The sequence below is a fragment of the Nicotiana sylvestris genome, chromosome 4 (genome assembly GCF_000393655.2).
Source record: "Nicotiana sylvestris chromosome 4, ASM39365v2, whole genome shotgun sequence".
Taxonomy (NCBI): domain Eukaryota; kingdom Viridiplantae; phylum Streptophyta; class Magnoliopsida; order Solanales; family Solanaceae; genus Nicotiana; species Nicotiana sylvestris.
In genome coordinates, this window is record NC_091060.1 from 149,069,514 (window position 1) to 149,091,795 (window position 22,282).

Sequence of the window (22,282 nt, forward strand, 5' to 3'; positions counted from 1 at the left end):
TGCTTAGAAGTATTTTTTAAATTAATTAGTCAAACAAAAATTGCTTCTCTCCAAAAATACTTTTGAGAAAAAATACTTCTCAAAATAAGTTGATTTTAGAAGTTTGGTCAAATAAGCTATTAGTGTGACCAAGTTTTAAATAACAGTGTTAAAAGCGGCTATTGTTTCACTTCAACCGATTATACGGATCCAAATATGTTGTGCTGATCCATTCTTGTTAGGCTTTACAAGATGGGCCAATAATTGGTTTAAGGGATTTTTACATACCTATACACTATTGGAAATTTTATTACCCTCCCTATTCAAGTTTCAATTTAATTACTTCTATATACAAATTTACCAATTATATACACTTTAGGAATTAAATGAGTATCTCTTTATATTAGGAATCAATTATTTCACATCCTTATTCTCTCTCCCTCATGCTCTCTCTCTCTCTCTCTCTCTCTCTCTCTCTCTCTCCAGCGCTTTCTCTCTACGTCTCTCTCTATCTCTCAATCCATAAGTTCAGTAATGTAGAGCAAAAAAAAAAGAGCAGTAATTCCACCGTTGACAGCCATTAAAAAACTTTGAAGCTTTGAAATCGAATTTGGGTTTTCAAAAAATATTATTTGTTTGAATTGGGTGTTGTTGCAAACAATTGGAAATTCTCTCTACGTCTCTCTCTATCTCTCAATCTCTAATTCCAATAATGTAAAGTAAAGGAAAAGAGAGCAACAATTCTAACATTGAAAGCCATTAAAAAGCTTTAAAGCTTTGAATTCGAATTTGGGTTTTCAGAAAATATTATTTGTTTGGATTGGGTGTTGTTGCAAATAATTGGGAATATGGTTTGGAGTTTATATCTCAATTTTGAGGGTGTTTTCGTAAAGATTAGACTTGATTTTGGCTGAATTTCAGATTGAAACTCGAATAAGAAGAAGAAGAAGAAGAAGAATTGTAGTAAAATTATAGAAAAATTATATTCTGTATATAAAATTGTATTATATTGTTTATATATATTTTTTTAATTTAAATATTGTATGAAAGTTGAACAATATTGTATAAAAATTGTATTTAAGTTGTATTGATATTATAGTTGTATATAACTGGATAGAAATAATGTATGAAAGTATAGATAAGGTGTAGATAAGCTGTATAATATATAATTAGTTGTATGAAATTTATTTTTACTATGTATAAATCAGATACAAAATATACAAAAGATATATTGTATAAAAAATATATAAAAATTGTATTTAAGTGGTATGATATTGTAGTTGTATATAACTGGGTAGAAATAATATATGAAAGTTGAAGATAAGTTGTAAACTATGTAATTTATTTTTTATTTTTATTTTGTTGCAAATGTATTAAATTTATACAAAATTTATTTTTTAATTTATATGTTGTACCATGTTGTTATATATTGACCATCATTGATCTAATTGAAGCCCTCATGTAATAATCATGATACTACAGTTCATAGTACATATCAGTGTATGTTTTTGAAATTTCTAGTTCTATTGGGAATTTTGCAAGATGGGAAACCAGATCTACTTCTCCTAATAAAATTGGGTCAAAGGAAAATTTTAGTTTTGCATGAATTACTCGCTACAAATTTCAGTTACGGGCAGCATTCAGAGTTGCTAGTTCTCCTCAAATGCAAAGTTCCTTGTCGTCAAAAGACTTGAAACGATCCTTATTTTGTTTATGTCAATTTCCAGTACTGTTATTACTTCCTTGGGGGCATTTATCTATTTACTTATTAATTCTAGGCCAAACCCAGAAAAAGCAAATTATGCTACAAAATTTAGAGCCGGAAAGATGCAACTGAGTAGGCGGCAAAAAAAGGAAAAGAGGATAGGAGAGAAAAAAAAAGGAAAAGTGTATAACAAAATCCCTTGATTGAGGGCACAAATAATGGATTGAGAGCCTTTTAAGGTTGATTGTATACATTTTGTAACTGTTTGACCCAAAAGATATTGAAACCTTTTTGATTAAATCAATTAAAGAAGATGGAGGGATAAATCTCAGCCAAGTATAATAAACTCTAGAATGAAAGACCCAAAGGATAAATAAGGTAGATAATATTTATTGATCTCGTGGAACCGAATGATTAAGCGTCAAAAATGACAACCTAGAATGTAGAAAGATATTACAATGGGTTCTCTTAGCCAAAAGTTCATCCCTTTTACAAGGGTTTCTACTCACTATATACAAGGACAATCCCTTCATGAACCCTAAAATACATGTCATAGAGAATATTCGAAAATATATTCCTACTACCTCCTGTTGGCCTATACTACTGCAAAGGTCGTGCGTCCTTTAATCGCTATCGATCGTCGCCGTCTTCAACGGCTACAAGACGTCATGTCGTGAAGAACTCGTCTCATGTCGTATTCGACAGTAGTCATGGTCGTCTAAATTTGGACTTATACAGTTAGTCCCTTCGCTTGTCGAGGTTGCGGCTTGGTGCGTCCTCGATAAACAGACATCGCCCACACCTATGGAGAAATTTGGTTTTACGAATCACCATGGTTTGGCTAACAATGAAAGGTTAGTGTGCCCAACAATACCTTGGGTGGTGTGTCTTATCGGGAAATGACGTCACTTCCACGTGCATCATCATTATGCGTGTTTTCGAGATAGAGGCTGATGGTTTGTCGCTTCGATTTCGGTGCCATTTTGCAGCCTTCCGCTTCGATTCTGGTGCCACCCAATCCTATAAATAGGTGGAGGGTTTGTTTTTTCAAAAACTCTTGGCCATTTCATCTCTGGTTATTCTTTCTCATCCCTCCGTGTTTGCTCCAACGATTTCTTTACTTTTCTCTTCCATTCTCCCTTCTTAGTTTTACTGTTGTATTAACACATCTTCCGCCATAGAGATGCCTAGAACACACCGATCTTGTGAGGGGGTTTTTGATGCCACCCGGTTATCCATGGCGCTCCCCTCTGGTGGTGAGGACATCACGGTGGAGTAAGGGGATAGCTTTCCCATCGTGGAGGAGTTACTGCCGAGGCACCCCATGTCTTGAAGCGACGTTCTTAAAGATCCTCATCCTACTCTCGCCTTAGTATTCTCTGAAACTAAGCAAGTCATTGAGATGGTTCCAGCGGGAAGGGACTTCGTATAAGTCCATAAACCGGGGTACTGTGCTTTTTATGAGTACCCCTTTGTGATTGGTCATTCCTTCCCCTTCTCCCATTAGCGGAAGAATTCTGTTGATTTTATCTGGTTTTTCCAGTGCAACTTTTCCCGTACACGCTCAAAATACTCATGTTGTTGACAAAATATGTGGAGTTGGCGGGGTGCGAAGTTACCGTCCACCACCTCTTACACTTGTTTTCACCCAGCTTTCATAGGGGTACTATGGTGCATCTGAGGCACCGAGGGACAAAAGGGCCGGTGGTTGGAACCGATGACCGGGCGAGTCACAAATTTTGGTATAAATACTTCTTCATTAGAACTGAACACATCATGTCTGACCCTGCTAGATTACCGGAGCAGTGGAATGAGAATCGTAAGTGTCGCCACTTTTTTACTCTTTCTTTTCTACTTCATTCACCTTAGTATTTATTTGCGACTCTCTTTTGCAGCTATGGGGAATCCACCCCATCCCATAGCAGGTATAAGGGATTGGGCTGCCCGTCTGCTGCCCCATGCAGCGGAGACTCGAAACTGGCCCGCTTTCGTGAAATGTTTTGGGCCAAAAGTTTCATATGGTAAGTGTCTTCCTCTGTATCACTCTTCGGCTATATAACATCGTCTATTGATACGACTCTTCGGCTATCCCCGTCCCTGTATTTCGTCAGGCTATCGCCTCCGCAGGAATGAAATTCACTTTGGATGAGTCTGCTTGGGAGGGTCATGCTCAGTCGGTACAGGCGAGGGAACCCTCTCGGGATATGGTTGTGAGTGGGGATCCCTTCTCTACCTGTCCATCATCTCGTAGATGAGTCCTCTAATGGGGACGAATTTCGTTGAGAAAAAAAGAGTAGGATAGAGCTTGGGAAGAGCGTGACCATTGATATGGGTAAGAATAGGACGGGTGCATTGGAGACGGCACCGGTACCCATATTTATGGCCGATGCCATCTTGGCGGGGAGATCTCCCCAAACAGAAGGGGTTTATCAAGGAGGGGGGTCTGCGTTCTCCACCGAGGGTGGCGCATCATCCATTGTCGGGCGACGACTCAGGCTCTAACGTCGACCCAGGGGATGTTCGTGAGTTTTTGGAGCATCACACTCACGTAGAGGTCAAATGAAGGGTTCTGATCAACACATAGTCGTTTCTGAGGACTACGAGTTGCTGTCGGACTGTGATCAGGTGGCATCCATTTTTGCCCCTTTTATGAGCTGCCACTGAGAGCGAGTCACTTAAAGCAATAAGTGATGCGGAGTTGTCTCTTTCTAGCATGTCTCTACGGGTAAATGTCTTTCTTTTTATTTCATCGTTGGATCTGCGTTGCCATTTTTGACTTATTTGTTCTAACTTTATTTCTCGTACTAGACCCTCATTATGGAGATCGAGCGTGAGTTTTGGGAAAGGAGGAAGACCACCATCTATGGAAAGATGTCTTCCAAGTACCAAGAATATCGCACCAAGCATTGTGCGATGGTCGACTTCTACAATCAGAATCGCGACTTCCAACTATTACGTGAAGGGCTCAAGCAGAAGGAGGATCAACTGTCGCGTAAGGTCGAGGAGTTGAAGGAACGAGATGAGGACATTATGAAAGCCCGTTGCCCGTAGCAGTGAGCTTGAGGCAACCCTCAGAGCTAGGGAAGATGAGCTCGAGTTAAGTAGGGGAGTAGTGGCTGAAAATGCCGATCTTCAAGCAAAAGTATCCAGTTTAACTACCGAACTGGATATGAAGACGGCTGAGGTCGATGAGCTTAAGGGTGAGTTGAGTGTGAATGCTGATAGATTGGCCCATACTGAGAGGGAGAGGGAGACTGCCGTTTCTGAGGCGGCGGTTTTAGAAGATGCACTCCGTGTTTGTAGGTTAGAGCGGACTAAGGAGATAGAGACGTTTGCGCTTAAGACAGTGGAACTTGAGGGGCGTATTCAAGGGTTGGAGGAGGAACTGTCTGCATTGAACAAGCAAGTGGATTCTTTGAAAGCGGAGAATGTACGACGATAGACGTAACCTTCATCTTATACTCCTGTTGATCCTGTCGTGCTTCGACATTTATATGAGTTATGGGTTCATGCTGAGGCTCAGCTTGATGTGTACAAGGCTCTTCATGTTGATGGGAGGGCATCTGAAGTGGAGTTTCGGGATGTACGCGCCAAGGCTCGTGCAGCTCGTCTGGCATGTGGGTACGATCCTATCTCGCCTGACGGAGATGATATTAATTTTGATTATGCAAACAGGCTCGCCTCCGACTCTTGGTACGAAGTCGTGTATGCCATAGGAAATGATGTGTAGTATTTGTTTTGTACTTACTTTTTGCTTCACGATTTTTGTAAGGGCATCTTTGAGCCCTTTGTAAAGACAAATATTTGTAACATATTTTCTGTAAATTAAGGTTGTTTTGGTCGTACATCTCTGAGTCGTTTCCTTTCTTTGGTTTGTTTGATGACGACTTCTGCCGCAATTACGTCACTCCGATGCTTTATTGAAATGCTAAACTTATTGTAGTGAGTTTAGTTGAACTCTGGTGCCGAAGTAATATCCCATCGTGGTTTGAGTGATGTTGAACTCGTTTTTTGTCGATGGCCTTAGCCATTGGGATGTTACTTTCAAGGTGGTGCCGAAATAATATCCCGTCGTGGTTCGAGTGATGTTGAACTCATTTTTTATCGATGGCCTTAGCCATTGGGATGTTACTTTCGAGTTAGCGCCGAAGTAATATCCCGTCGTGGTTCGAGTGATGTCGAACTCATTTTTTCTCGATGGCCTTAGCCATTGGGATGTTACTTTCGAGCTGGCGCCGAAGTAATATCTCGTCGTGGTTCGAGTGATATCGAACTCATTTTTTGTCGATGGCCTTAGCCATTGGGATGTTACATTCGAGGTGGCGCCGAAGTAATATCCCGTCGTGGTTTGAGTGATATCGAACTCGTTTTTTGTCGATGTCCTTAGCCATTGGGATGTTACTTTTGAGTTGGCGCCGAAGTAATATCCCGTCGTAGTTTGAGTGATGTTGAACTCATTTTTTGTCGATGGCCTTAGCCATTGGGATATTACTTTCGAGTTGGCGCCGAAGTAATATCCCGTTGTGGTTTGAGTGATGTTGAACTCATTTTTTGTTGATGGCCTTAGCCGTTGGGATGTTTCTTTCGAGCTGGTGCCGAAGTAATATCCCGTCGTGAGGGTGGCGTTCTATTTTATTTGTTGGAGTATCGTGGATGCCAGTTTCATTCATACATTGGAGATGCGTGTTGATTTCGTATACATAATGGAGTGATTTTATTCATATGTCGGATATACATGTCGATTTCGTACATATAATGGAGATTCTTTATATCTAGTCCCTTCATTGCTCGGTCTGGAGATGTAATTGGTAGGCGGGGCAATGAAAAATACTTCGAACCTTGAGACGTCCCTCTCGTTGCCTCATTAAAAACCTCCCCGAGAAAACCCAATTGGGACAAAACCCGAGCGAGGGAAAAAGAGTACGACTCGGGCGGCGTTTTTTCAGAAGTGGAAGTACTTGAGGTGGGTGACATTCCAGTTATTTTGTAATAGTTTCCCTTCCATTGTTTCTAGTTGGAATGCTTATTTACTTGTTGCTGCTGTGATTTTGTACGGCCCGTCCAAATGTGTTCCTAGTTTCCCTTTATGCGGATCCTTCGCTGCTTGTGTTTTGGCATTTAGTACGTAGTCCCCGACTCTGAGTGGTCGTACTTTGGCCTTCTTGTTATTATACCTTTCTGCTTGTTGTTTTTGGGCCACCATTCTTATGTGTGCCATATCCCTTCATTCTTCGACCTCATCCAGGTCTTGTAACCTGCTTTCGTCGTTGCTTGATCCACTCTCATTGGAGTATCTCAGGATAGGTTCCCCAACCTCAACGGGTATGACTACATCGGTGCCGTAGACCAATGAATATGGTGTCTCACCTGTGCTGGTCTTCGGCGTTGTGCGGTAGGCCCATAGCACCCCCGGTAACAGTTCTGGTCATAGCCTTTTGGCATCTTCAAGATTTTTCTTTAATATGTTTAATATTGTTTTATTGGAGGATTCTGCTTGACCGTTACAGGGCAGGATGAAATGGCGTGGAGAGTATCTGCTTGATATGCCATTTTTTGAAAAACTCAGTCGTCTTTTCCCGACAAACTGGGGTCCGTTGTGGCAACTTATTTCTTTGGGGATGCCGAAGTGGCATATAATGTTTTTCCAGATGAACGTGATGACTTCTTGTTCACGTATTTGAGCGAACGCACCTGCTTCCACCCATTTGGAAAAATAGTCAGTAAAAACCAAAAGGAAGCGTATCTTACCTCGCCCTACTGGGATTGGCCCAACGATATCCATCCCCCATTTTATAAACGGCCATGGAGAGGTGATGAAATGCAGGAGTTCCCCCGCCTGGTGTATCATAGGGGCGTATTTCTAGCATTGCTCACATTTCTTGACGTACTCCGCGGCCTCTTTTTTCATTGTGGGCCAGTAGTATCCTGCACGAATAAGACACCTAACGAGGGCTCGATTGCCGGTATGGGCGCCGCAGTGGCCTTCGTGTACCTCTTCCAGCATACGTCTTGTCTGATTGGGTCTGAGGCATTTGGCTAACGGGCCACCGAACGTCCTTTTGTAAAGGTCGTGGTTTATGAGATTGTATCTGGCCGCTCATATTCAGAGCTTTTTTGCTTCTTTTTTATCTTGTGGGAGTGTTCCTTCTTGTAGGTATGGTATGATGCGATTATGCCAATCCCAAGTTAAATTTATATAATGTACCTCGACTTGGTCTATTGATGAGTGGAGGAGGGTGACCACGTTCTCCTTGGTGATATTTTTAGTTATTGCTGCCAGCTTGGCGATACCGTCTACTTTGATGTTTTGTGCTTGGGGTATTTGGTCGAATCGGCATTCGTCGAATTATGGCAGTAGTTTGTGGATTTCGATTTGGTATTTCTGCAACCTTTGCTCCTTAATTTGGAAATTCCCAGTAACTTGGTTCACAATGAGTTGAGAGTCGCAGCAGAGGATGACCCACCGAGCACCATGCTTGAGGGCCAATTTCAATCCTGCAATTACGGCCTCATACTCGGCCTCATTATTAGTTATTTCAGGGTATCGTACAGATTGACGAATTAATTTGCCCGTTGGGACTTTGAGTACGAGTCCCAGTCCCGATCCCAATGCGTTGGATGCACCATCAGTGTAGAGGACCTAGAGGTCAGATCGTTCAAATGAAGTGTAAAGTGCTTCTTGTTCGACTTTGGGCAGTATCTTTACGCTGAAATCGAGGATGAAGTCAGCGAGCCCTTGCGACTTTATTACGGTTCGTGATTGATATGTTATATCGTGCTCTCTTAGTTCGTTGGCCCATTTGGCCAGCCGACCCGATAATTTGGGTTTCTGTAGGATACTCCTGAGAGGAAAGGTGTTCACCACCTTTATGGGGTGGCACTGAAAATATGGTCTAAGCTTTCGTGAAGCTACGACTAGCGCCAGAGCCAGTTTTTCAAGGTGGGGGTACCTTGTTTCGGCGTCAATTAAGGTTTTGCTGATATAGTAAAATGGAGATTGCGTACCTTGGTTTTCTCGGACTAGAACTGCACTTACCGCAACTTCAGATACGCTAGGTAGACTAGGAGGCACTCGCCTGAGTCTGCTTTGGCGAGTAAGGGTGACGAAGACAAGAATGCTTTTAGTTTCCTTAGGGCGTCGACGCATTCTGCATTCCAATGGAACCCATTGTCTTTCCTTAATACATTAAAGAATTTATGGCACCTATCCGATGACCGTGAGATGAACCTAGACAGGGCGGCTATTCGTCCTGTCAATTTTTGTACCTGCTTTTTGTTGGTCAGTGTTTTGGGTATTCCTTCGATGGCCTTAATCTATTTTGGGTTGACCTCGATGCCTCTTTGTGACACTAGGAAACCAAGGAACTTTCCCGAGCTTACACTGAAGGCGCATTTTTCGAGGTTTAGTTTCATGCCCTACCGTCTTAATATGTCAAAGGCTTCCTTCAGATGACCGATATGATCTTCTTTCCTTTTCGACTTAACCAGCATATCGTCGATGTAGACTTCCATTGTTTTACCGAGTTGGTTTTTGAACATTTTGGTGACCAATCTCTAATATGTCGCCCTTGCATTCTTTAGTCCAAACGGCATCACTTTGTAGCAGTATGTTCCCTGGTGAGTGATGAAAGTGGTTTTTTCCTGGTCTTCTTCTTCCATGAGGATCTGATTGTAATACGAATAGGCATCCAAAAAGCTTAGCATCTCTTGTCCTGCTGTTGTGTCGATGAGCTGGTCGATGTTGGCAATGGAAAAGAATTTTTCGGACATGCCTTGTTTAGGTTCGTGAAATCTACACACATCCGCCACTTTCCGTTTTTCTTTTTCACCATGACCACATTGGCGACCTATTGAGGATATTTCGATTCCCAGATGGAGCCATTTGCGAGTCGCTTATCGACCTTTTCGCTGACGACTTCATTGATTACGGCGTTGAACTTCCTTCTCATTTTCTGTACCGACGGGTAAAGGGGGTCGACGTTTAACTTGTGGGTGGCAATATCTTTTGGGATGCCTGGCATATCTGTATGGGAGAAGGAAATAGATCGGCATGGTCAATCAAGAACTTATGAAATTTATCTAGTTCCGAGAGGTTGTGCCCAATATAAGCCTTTTTTGCTATCGTTGTCGTCTAGCAAGACGGGATCAAGATTTTCTATCATTGATTCGGATGCTTCCACGATGTCGGGCTGCTTGATAACGTCTGCCTGCACTTCAAGTTTGGCTCCCGACATTGCTGATTAATATGCTTCCGCATTTGCTCCTTTGAGTTGTTGGGTGTGTGCACAATCTTGGGCGATGCGGTAGCATTCTTGTACGGTGTGTTGATCCCTCAAATGTTGAATAGTCCCCATGAGGTAGGAAACTTGATCACTTGATATAGACTGGAAGGGACCGCTCGCATGGGGTGTATCCACGGGTGCCCTATGATGGAGTTGTAAGTTGTTTCCTGGTTCTTGACGTGAAATGTCATTTCCAGGGTGATCCTCCAGCTAGGACGGGTAGCACTATCTCTCTAGAAGTCCGTTCAACTACATTATTAAAACCTGTTAGCATTATACAATGCGGTATTGTTTTATCTTCGAGTCTCATCTGCACGAGGACTCGAGGATGGATAATACATGTGTCGTTCCCGTCATCTAACATTATTCTTTTTACATCAGTATCTGCGATACGTAAAGTGATAACAAGAGCATCATAGTGAGGGAAAGACAAACCATCGGTATCTGACTTATCGGAGATGATACTATCTTCGAGGTCATCATATCGTTCGTGGGTGATTGATCGTTTGAGTTTATGTGTGGTGGTGAACTTGACATGATTGATCGTTGCGTCGTCACCCCCGCCGTTGATCATCTGTATGGTGCGAGTGGGAGAAGGTGGTTTTGGAGGTCCTTGGGGCTGTTCGCGTCCGCAGGCGAAATTAGTTCGTCATCGATCGCTCAGTAGCTCCTTCAGGTGACCCTGGTTTAGCATTCGTACTACTTTCTATCGCAGTCCTATGCAATTTTCAGTTTTGTGACCCCTATCTTGGTGAAATTCACAGAAAGCTCTTGACTTTTGGGTGCTGGGGTCTGACCTCATCTTTTGCGGCCATTGCACCTTTGGACCGAGTTTCTCTAGGGCGTACATTATTTCTGAAGGAGAAACACAAAAATTGTGAGAAGATAGGAGTGGAGGCATACCTTTCTTATGTCGATATAGTGTCGTATATCGAGGAAGAGCATCTGCATGCCGTGGTGGAGGTGGGGCAGACGTCCTGACGTAGGGTTGATGTCTTTCCTGGCCGAGGCAGGACCCCAACTAATCTCTTCGACCGTCATTGCGACGATCTTTCCTTGCTTTGGTTTGAAGTGACATCAACCGTTGGGTCGAGCCGTTGAGATCGTCCTCGTCGGCTCGTACCTCAGCGTAGTAGGCGTTATGGATTTTTTCCCAAGTAGTTGGGGGGTATTCATGAGCCTGCTTAGCAATTTTCTGGTCACTCTCGATCTGTTTCTGTTTAATCCGTTCTGGAAGGCTGCTACTGCCATTCCTTCTAACATATTCAGCAAGCTCATTCTCACCCTGTTGAACCGAGCTAAGAAGTCCTTGAGTCCCTCGTCGTGCATCTGTCTTATGGCAAATATATCATTTACCCTAGCCTTTGCCTTTTTAGCTCCTGCATAGGCGGTGACGAATTTGTCTGCCATTTCCTCGAATGTTGCTATCGAGCGTGCTGGTAGTTGAGAGTACCATATCAAGACTCCCCCTATTAAGGTTTCGCCGAACTTTTTCAATAGCTCCGATGGTACTTGCTCTTTTGAGAGATCGTTGCCTTTTATGGCTATAACGTAGTGGATGATGTGGTCTTCTGGATCGGTAGTACCATCATATATCTTTAAGTAGGGCGGCATTTTGAAGGTCTTTGGAATGGTGTAGGGGGGCGCTTCTTCACTGTATGGTTGCTCGATGAATTGACCAACATCGCGTTTTGGCAGCAACTTTGGAGCGCTTGGTATTTTGTCAACTCTCTCTTGGTGTCCCTTCATATGGTCATGGAGTGCCTTATTCTCATTTTCCATCTCCTCAATTTTCTTTAAAACGCCTGCAAGAGTATCATTACCTACATCACTAGCAACATAAGTGTTACCTATACGGAGGGCATCTTGCTCACCCTCGTTTATCGTGACATCTGCATGTGCCACATTCCTATCATCCCTTTGGGCGGGTTTATCAAGTATGGTGTTTAGAGCACGTGTTAGCCATTATTCTAGCAGTCTTCTTACTACCGATGGTGGCTCTCCCGTTGCAGATGTGGAGGCTTCCCTTTCGCGTGAAGCAGTCACGCTTTCGTGCGGGGAGGTGAAGTATCTCCCTGGGGTGTGATGTTTGGTGTTTCATTTTCGTGATCCTCTCTGCTATCTTCGTTGATGGTGTCTAGGAGGTTGGTTGTGACGCCTACTATGGCTTTTTGCCTTGCATCTCCTTTCCCCGCCATTGTTGGTTTGTACCTAGCTCGGAAGAAGTGATTATCCCTTTCAGGAGTCTAGATGAAACTATAATCTTAGCTAAAGAAATCCCCATAGACGACGCCAAATTGTTTGACCCAAAAGATATTGAAACCTTTTTTATTAAATCAATTAAAGAAGATGAAGGGGTAAATCTCAGTTAAGTATAATAAACTCTAAAATGAAAGACCCAAGGGATGAATAAGGTAGATAATATTTATTGATCTCGTGGAACCGAATGATTAAGCGTTGAAAATGACAACCTAGAATGTAGAAAGATATTACAATGGGTGCTCTTAACCAAAAGTTCGTCCCCTTTACAAGAGTTTCTACTCACTATATATAAGGGACAATCCCTCCTGAACCCTAAAAGACATGTCATAAAGAATATTCGAAAATATATTCCTATTGCCACATGTTGGGCCTATACTACTGCAAAGGTCGTGCGTCCGTTAACCGCTATCGATCGCCGCCGTCTTCAACGGCCACAGGACGTCGTGTCGTGAAGACCTCGTCTCGTGTCGTATTCGACAGTAGTCGTGGTCGACCAAATTTGGACCTATACAGTAACTAAAGTGTGTTTAGGTGGGATAAATACCAAAACATGGATATTTTTCGTAATAAGGTTTTAAATAGTGTATAGGAATGAAAAAATCCTTTGATTTTAAACCCAAGGTGCAAAAGGGAACTAAATAAATAAATAGATAAGTTTCCAGGTTTCACACTGTTAAAAGAGAACATGTGTATGTTGCAAAAACTAGGAAGATAAATGCAAGGAAACAGGTTGGGGGATGATAGGTACAATAAATCTGTTATTTACTACCATTTCGTAATGCATTATGTCACATGAAGTAAATGAAGTGTTCAACAACCCTATTTTCACTTGATGCACGTATCAAACAACTAAATACGTTACATATAATTGTTCATACAAACTTTTGTGAGTTAGTGACAGTTAAGTTAAATACTCCATAAATGTTAAAACATTCATATATTAGAATTAAGCACTTAAAATTTCACAATAAGGAAAAGCAGAATTTGACCAATATTATACCATAATCAAATTTTAAAGTTATCTAATATTACAAGAAGTTATTGATCGGTATTTGGTCATAACATGGTATCCAATCAATAGGTTCACGTATGATGCAACCGAGAAAGTGCTATTTAATATGGTACTTTTGGAAATGCTAAGAAGATGTGTTCTTAATTTAGATCACAAAACATATTCAGTTAAAAGAGTATATAGAATTACAGATTGATGTAATTGCTGGTTTTATTGAGGTCTTTAGGTCAACGAAGAAGAATATAAATCAACTAAATTCACAAGAAATATGTAGAACATAGAAAAATGTATACAAGAAGCAAATGACGAGGGCAAGATTTTACCCAAGTGTTTTATAAGTGTGTTTGGGTCGAGAACTATATTAATGTTAAATTTTGACTTATTCTCTCAAATTATTATTTATCTATATTATTTTCAAACGATATCAACCTATTGTATATATATCTTTTTTTTTTAGAAAAAATTATACTTGCACACACGTGTATAAGGAATATTTTCCTTAAATAATGACACCACTTTTTAGATGACGCTTCCGCCACCACAAGAACCAATGAGATTGTACGACCTCTCTGCTTTTACAAGCACGAACGTGTCATAACACCATACGATGAATATTTTAAATTGTTCCCGCTATATTTTAGTCAACAGATAAATTGTCTAATTAATTACAAGTTTTAAGCTAATTATAATTCTTCATGTCATAAAATAATTCCATTGTCATATTTTTCTCCAAGTAAATATAGACTATGATATGCAATTCAAACTGAATGTCTCTAGTTCGAATTCTAGATATTAAGGTTCGAATTCTAAAGCACTTCCCTTTAGAGAAATAAGCTTTTAATAATTTCTTAATAAAACAGGATTTTGCTAGAACTATGAACTGTAATCATGTTACTTAATTTTGTAATGGACAGTTTGATTAACCATATAAAGATAAGGATTTTTTTAAAGAATTGAATTAGATACTCATCCTCGGCCATAAAAGATTCTCTTAATTAGGAATTTAATATAATTCCCATTTCTGGCATGTACAGTTTTGGCTAGTTCTACTTGCTAACCATTTTATTTATGGATTAATTTCGCACCATGCTAAATACCGCTTGGCTTTATCACACGTCAACAATTTAATGGTAATAGATTTTCAAAGTCCAATCAAATCTTGACATGAGCTAGAGAAAGAAAATCCATTTGCCTATAAATTCTCTTCTAACTTAGCCAAAAAAGTACAACAAAAGAATTCAATCTCTTGGGGTAAAGAAGAAGAAAACATGTCAAAGTTGTGCACTCTCTTTATTGTGGCATTTCTTGTTTGCTTCACTCTCACATTTGCTGCTCGTCCTGATTCTTCGGCGGTGGTGAAGCCCCAATTTCATGCAAGTCAATACATCTCTTATAATTTCTTCTTTATTTGATCCATAAATTAAGATTCTACTGGTTTAATTTTGATTTATGTGTTCTTGATTTTCTGTTTATTGGGTTTTAATGACTCCGTCTATGTGAGTTTCATGGGTATAATCAGTCCTAATCCAGGATAAAGGAGAATGTATTCAAGGGGGTATCACCCCTTTTTCGAAAAATTATATTATGTAGCTAGGTAAAAAATAGTTTTATATGGATATACATTATATATTGACACTCCTTGACTTATTCTTGGGTTTATATGTTTATATTTTGACTCATCTTAATGAAAATTCTGGTTTTGCCACTGAATGCGAACAATGTAAAAATAGTTTTGTAGTAGGTTCGAATCGTGAAATCAGTCACTGATACTTACATCAAAGTATGCTACCTACATAATACCCTTTGCGTACGGTACTTCTATGGATCCTGCGTGAACGCGGTATGCTTGTGCACCGGCCTGCTTTTTTTATTGGTTTATGTGTATATGTTACTCCTAACGGATTATAACAAGTTATTTGCTTTAATTCTTCCGTTACTAATTTAAGCTTATTATAGTCCGTTACATGCTGTGAGTTATTTTAACTCGACGGTGTAAAAAAGAAATTAATGTATAGTCTATTAATTGATTTGTGTTTTGTTTTATGGGCAGATTGCAAGTGAAGGGAAAATTCAGATTAAGGAAGCAAAATGTGAAGGAGTGGAGGAAGAGGAATGTCTGAAGAGGAGGACAATGGCTGCTCATCTTGATTACATTTATACTCAAAGTAATAAAAATCCATAAATTGGATTTTTTGTGTTTTAACTTTCTAATCCCCCTTTTAATTACTAAGTGTGAAAGGGGTTGTAATGGCAGTCGATACTAATAATAAAACTTCTGCCTAGTTCTTTGTTTTTGGTACCCAATCTTTTCATTTCTTCTTTTTTCTCCTCTGTTATCCCTATAACATAGTTAACATAGGCTACATTTTATAACTGCAAATAAATTCACAAGTCAATTATCACAAAGGATAATGAAAAACTAAAACAACCATATGGTCTTAAGAGTTTGCAGTAAAATATAACTCTGATTTATTGTACAATGACTTACACTTTAGCAAACTCATTTATAAACCTTGAGATTAAAAAGAAAAAAGGAAAAAGAAGTAAAAAAGTAGTTTTGATTTGGAAGGTGGAATTATTACTTATTCTTCAACTCACTTTGATGTATATCCGAAAAATTTGACAGCTTGCATCATACGCAAGAGTGGCTCGGTGTACAAGATATTCCGTGTTCACATAAGATTCAAGAAAAGGTCGTACTCTAAGGGATATGATGTAGACAACTTACCCCTGATGTAAGCCTGTCAAACGGTCGGGCAGGCCCGATTCTGGACCGGCCTTGGTCGGTTTTAAACCTGACCGACCCTGATCGACCTGGTGGTAAGGGGGCGGGCCGGGCAGGACTGGGTTTGGACGTGAACCGGCCTGTGCCGGGGAAAATTTCATTACGGGTTAACTGGACCGGTCCAACCCGGTAAGTTCTTGTCAATCTTGAACCGGTTAATCGGACCAGACCGGTTCAACGACTAGTTCAATTTTTTTTAAATACTCTTGACAGTTGGCAACAGTCAACTGTCATTTTGACTGCTATTTTGACTGTTGCCCAATGACTAATTTTCAAGAATAGACCCCTTTTGGGCATCTTTTTTTTTAAAAATAATACTTTTATTATTTGCTAATTTATCTCTTTGAAAAACTATAAATAGACCTCCCACTCTTCTTCATTTCTTCACTCATCTCTCAATTCTCAATTCATGTTAAATCATGCCCCGTGCTAATAGAGTGCGCTCACATGTAAACGTACAAGAGGGGTTGGGGGAGGGTGAATTGTTGACTATTTAAAATTTAGTTGACTAACACAAGTATTAGTTAACTGACCATAGCATAGAATGAAAGTAAGCAGTAAAGAGAAGTAAATAACACACAACGATTTATACTGGTTCGGTATCGTTGTGGTACTTACATTATCACGACCCGGATTTTTCATATTGGGGAGTCGTGGTGGTGCATACTAGTGAAAGCTAGGCAAGCTAATCATTCCAAATATTTTACCTTTTCTATTTTTTAATCCTTTAACAGCTATGAATTGACATTATATAAACAACGAAAATAATAAAGCGGAAGGCGCAAGAATGAAATGTAACAACTTAAGATAATACCGATACAATTCCATAAACATAAGCTACCCAGAACTGGTGTCATAATGTCACAGACTGTCTAGGAATATTACAAATAGGAGTCCGAAAGATAAATACAAAGTTGTTTCTGAAATAAATAAAAGAAACAGTATGGAAAGATAGAAGGAGACGCCAAGGCCTGCGGACGTCTGCAGGATTACCCCGGGTCGCCTTAACCGGTACTGAAACCAGCCGGTTCCCTTTTCCTCTAGCCTGACCCGACCCCTTAACATTCATACCTTGATGCAAACATTAATAACTGATTCCACAATTCGAACCCGTAACTTATAGATTATACGAAAACAATTTTACCGTTACTCCAAGGCTCCTTTTTTGCTTGAATCATCTTCAGGAACTAGAATTTTTTGGTAATGGACATAATTTCCTACCGGAGAAAACGGAGTATTATGTTACTGTTCATGAGTGTGAACTCACATATCCCTCATAAATTCCAGATTCTACCGTTGTAGGCTTATAGCATATTTGACCAAAAGTGATTTTTTTGGGCCAAAAATATTTTTGACAAAAAATGAGGTATTTGGCCAAGCTTTTAGTAGGAAAAAAAGTATTTTTGTGGAGAAGTAGAAACAGTTTTTGAGAAGCAGAAAGAAGTAGCTTATCTCCAAAAGCACTTATCTTAAAAGTACTTCTGAAAAAAATACACGTAGAAGCAGTTTCTAAAAGTTTGGTCAAACATTAATTACTGCTCCAAAGTATTATTCAAATTAATTAGCCAAACACAAACCGTTTCCCACCGAAACATCTTTCATTTAAGCATCTTGTTGTTCACATTCTTTTCATACTTGAGCTGGTTAATTTCAAAGTCTAGGAAAGGAAAAGTCGGTGTCCATACCAGTTTTAGCATTTTTCTTCGACAGATTTGTGCTTGGAAATAACGTTTGTTTTAAAAAATATTATGTTCACTTTCCTATCACCTCATCCTCTTCAGGATAAGGATTACTTTTTAAACTCAAAATAATTTGGATCATTTCTCGATTTGTACGTAGACATCTTTTTGTAGAGTCTACATTAGTTTTTTCTGTGTCATTCCAATTGCACAGAGTCATGCTAATCTTCTCTGTGTCATTTCAATTTTATTGGATATTCCGAAGGGGTAATTCCCTTATAAGTATACTCTCTGTTAAGGGAGATATCAAAGTTTCATTTTTTGTCGTTGCAGAAAATTTTCTAAGCCAACTGAGAAACAACGTATGTGGATGCTGCAAAAGCAAAACAACTAAACAAGTCCCCACAAAATTAGAGTCGATTGAAGCTAGTTGTGTAAATGCGCATAAAAATTTACCATAATTGTGACTTGTATGTATCCTTTGTTGTTGTTTCATGATACCGTAATGTTGGGCTTTTAAGCTTCTGTAACTTAAAGAGGGTGAATGAGAAATGAAGGGAAAATAAAATATTTGAGTTTCCCTCCTTGCCAAAGGGACATTGTCCCATATTGGAGGAAGAAAAGGATTTTGATGGGTATATATACAATTGCTCTTCTTCTAGCTCTTAAAGAGGTAAGAACAAGGCAAGCCTCGCGCGTTGTCGCTGTTTCCCGCAATATTTCAGTTTCACACATGTTCCAATAGCTATGGTTGTTTTTGAAAGGTTGCAAACCTTTTCAGAAATAGCGTCAAATGGTCTATAAATATTTCTTGAATCCCAGAATCTTTACTTACGAAATTTTCTGATCTTCTTCTTCTGCATATAAAAATTCCAGTGTGTTTTTTAGCCTTTGAGTGGTTCGTTGTTCATCGGTTTTTTTGGTACCAACACTCCGGTGAGTTAAATCATTCTATCCTGGGAGGATATATTCCAGCACCTCGGGCACTTGAGGGGAATAATTTCCTTAAGGACACACTGTGTATTCAGTGGGTTCGATTTATTCCTATATTATTTTCCAGAATTTATTTTGTCGTTCTATTTCTACTAACTTTCTGTTTCTGTTTTCATAAAGTTTATTATTTATTGTTTATTACAACAATACAGTTTGGATAACAATCTTATGGAAATTATTTTATTATATATTGTATTCTCTTTGTGGAGATTAAAACCTGTGTGATTTTCTACTCCTTCTGAATTTTACTGTTCTGATTTGAAGATATAAAAACTTCATCAGAATATTAAAATTCAGAAAATGATTTGAAGAACATAAAAACTTCATCGTTTTCTATAAAACAGTATATAAAAACTTCGATTTTTATTTATTATATGTACGATTTATTGTTAATTATTACTGTTCTGGTTTTACCATTAATTGAACTATTCTGTTGTTGATAGTGAGAAATGGTAATTGATAACGGAAATTCTTCTTCGACTGTTGTGGCAACGACGATAGACTCGTCAAGCCGGACTGCAGTTCCACCGGCCGAGAAACCAGGGAAATTTTTTGGAGCCAACTTCAAAGGATGGCAACAAAGGGTGTGCTTCTGGCTTACCACACTTGGTATGCCGAAATTCACTAGTGAAGAACCTCCAATGCCTGCTGCGGACATGCCGGACAACGAGAAATTCATGATTGTTGAGGCGTGGTGTAACGACCCGGCTGGTCGTTTTAAGAATTAACACTCTGATCCCTTATTAACTGCTTTCCCCGTATTTTTTCTGCTATTTTAATTTGCCGGGATGTTTTGCTTTAAATTTCGGAGTATTTTAGGACACTTAGTCCCTAAAAGAGAGCTTAAGCTTTAGAATTTGGACCGTAGTCGGAGCAGTGTGAAGATGGCCTCGGAATGGAATTCTGTCGGTTCCGTTAGCTCCGTTGGGTAATTTCGGGCTTAGGGGCATGTTCGAATTGTGTATTGGAGGTCCGTAGCTTATTTAGGCTTGAAATGCTGAAAGTTGAATTTTTTAAGTTTCCGGTACGATAGTGAGATTTTGATATCGGGGTCGGAATGGATTTTGGAAGTTGGAGTAGCTCCGTAGTGTTGAATGTGACATTCTTGCAAAATTTCAGGTCATTCAAACGAGGTTTGATAGACTTTTTGATCGAAAGCGTAATTTGAGAGTTTTTAGAGTTCTTAGGCTTGAATCCGATGTTAAATTGGTGTTTTGATATTGTTTTGAGCATTCCAATGTTTGGAACAAGTTTGAATGATGTTTTAGGATTGGTTGGTATGTTTGGTTGAGGTCCCCGGGGCCTCGGGTGTGTTTCGGATGCTCGACGGACCATTTTTGGACTTGGAAAAGGATCAGATTTTTCTAGTTTTCGGTTGCAGACTTTCCTTCATCGCGATCGCGTGAGGAGGCTCGCAATCGCGAAGGCTTAGATGAGGCAGAGGGGATTTTTATTCTACGCGATCGCGGGAAGGGAGTGCGAACGCGTAGTATTGGTAGAAGTTGAATCACGAACGCATGGGCTACGCCGTGTTCGCGAAGAGGAAGAAGTGAGGCAACTGAGGAGTGGAAGTTGCTCTTTACGATCGCGTAGAGCTGAGCAGTGCAAGCATCGCGTTCGCGTAGGGAGTATCGCGTTCGCATAGGGTTAATTTGGGGGTCAGTGATGTTTCTCTTCGCGATCGCGTGGGAGTTTCCGCGATCGCGATTAAGGTCGCGTCTGAGCAAAACATAAAGTTCAAAATCGAGGGTTTTGAATTCATATCACAAAATTGAATTGGGAGCTCGGTAGGAGACGAATTTTGGAGGGAGTTTGCGGGTAATGATTCTTAACTCCTTTTTACTTATAACACATTAATCTAAACATGAATTCATCATCTAATTTCGGATATGGGGTGAGAAATTGGGAAAATTTGGAAAAGTTCTTAGACCTAATTTTCTAGTTTTGATTGGGGAGTTGACATCGGATTTGGATAAATTTGGTATGCTTAGACTCGTGAGTGAATGAGGGTTCATAATCCGTAACTTTTACCCGATTCTGAGACGTGGGCCGGGGGACGTTTTGGGCAATTTTCTTAATTTCGCGTGTTAGCTTCGAATTAATTAGTGAAATTAGTTACTTGAAGTTATATTTATATTATGCGATTAATTTGAATAGATTTGGGCTATTTGGAGTCGGGTACTCGTGGCAAGAGCGTAGTTTCGGGTTGATTTTTTAGCCGGTTCGAGGTAAGTGGCTTGCCTAACCTTGTGTGGGGGAACTCCCTTAGGATTTGGTGTTGTTGATATATGAAATGCCTTGTACGTTAGGTGACGAGTGAGTACATGTGCTAATTGTTGAAAATCATATTTTCATTACGTAATATTTTCTTCCCTGTTTATACTACTTGCAATTTAAGCCTATTGTTAGCTAGGAAAGCATGTCTAATTGACTTAATTATTTTACTTGCTCAAACTGCTTTATTTGAACTCCGTACAACATGCTTGGTTAGAAATACCTATTTACCTTGATATGAAATTTGGACTTAACTGAATATTTTTCGTATGGCTGGTGTGTGTTAACTTTGAGACTACGGGACGGTATCCCGGGAGATCTCCCGACATGTTTACTTTGGGACTACGGATTTGTATTCCAGTAGATCCTCCTGCACATTTATATTGGAACTACGGGATTGCACCCGATAGATTCCCCCAGTACTGGGTATTTACATTTGGGACTACGGATCGAGATTCCGGTAGCTCCCCGTGCACTATGAGTTGGATTATGGAACGACACCCGGGAGATCCACTGGATATTTACATTTGGGGACTATAGGACGGTATCCTGGGAGATACCCGGTTGTTATCTCTGTGTTGAGTTATACTCCTTCTATGATTATTTGCTCTGTTGTAGTTGTTGCTACTCTTATTACCTTGTGTTACTCTACTATTGCTTCTTTTCCTTATATATTATTGTGTATGACTGGTAGGGCCCTGACCTTCCTCGTCACTACTCGACCGAGGTTAGGTTTGACACTTACTGGGTACTGTTGTGGTGTACTCATGCCATTTTCTGCACATGTTTTCCCCGTGCGTAGATCTAGGTTCTTCGACTCGGCCCTACTATCCTTGAGGCGAGGCGATTCTTCAGAGACTTTGAGGTATATCTGCCGTGTCCGTAGACAGATGAGTCCCTCTCCATTCTCTCTTGTAATTATAGCCCTTCTGTATTTACTTTTGTTTAAGCATTCTGGAGTTAGACACTTGTTGTTATTCAACAGCTTGTGACTTCATGAGATTTCAGGTTTTGGGAAGTTGTTCAGTTTGAGAGTTATATTATATATGCCAAGCGGAATTTTAAACCTTCATCATGTTTATTCCGCAGTTTTATTAGTTTTATCTTGTCTTTTCCCTTTTTCCGCAATTGTTAGGCTTACCTAGTCACAGAGACTAGGTGTCATCACAATAGTTCACGGAGGGCGAACTGGGGTCGTGACATGTGGAAACAGGCAGATTTTCTTTGCAAAGGTTATATCTTAAGCGCTTTAGAGGATGACTTGTACAATGTCTGAATAGTTCGAAAGAATTATGGGACGAACTTGAGAAT

The 22,282-nt window shown here is 40.0% G+C and overlaps 1 long non-coding RNA gene and 1 other non-coding gene across 2 annotated transcripts; one reads left to right on the top strand and one right to left on the bottom strand.

Annotated features, from left to right (window-relative positions):
* The first annotated feature begins 14,465 nt into the window (after positions 1-14,465).
* Positions 14,466-15,544, top strand: LOC104247268 (uncharacterized). Its single transcript, XR_011406636.1, has 2 exons — positions 14,466-14,613; positions 15,291-15,544. It is a non-coding gene; the product is annotated as an uncharacterized lncRNA (long non-coding RNA).
* Positions 15,545-17,870: 2,326 nt separating this feature from the next.
* On the bottom strand, positions 17,871-17,976 carry LOC138890905 (U6 spliceosomal RNA). The gene has a single exon (XR_011407267.1). It is a non-coding gene; the product is annotated as a U6 spliceosomal RNA (small nuclear RNA).
* Positions 17,977-22,282: the final 4,306 nt, after the last annotated feature.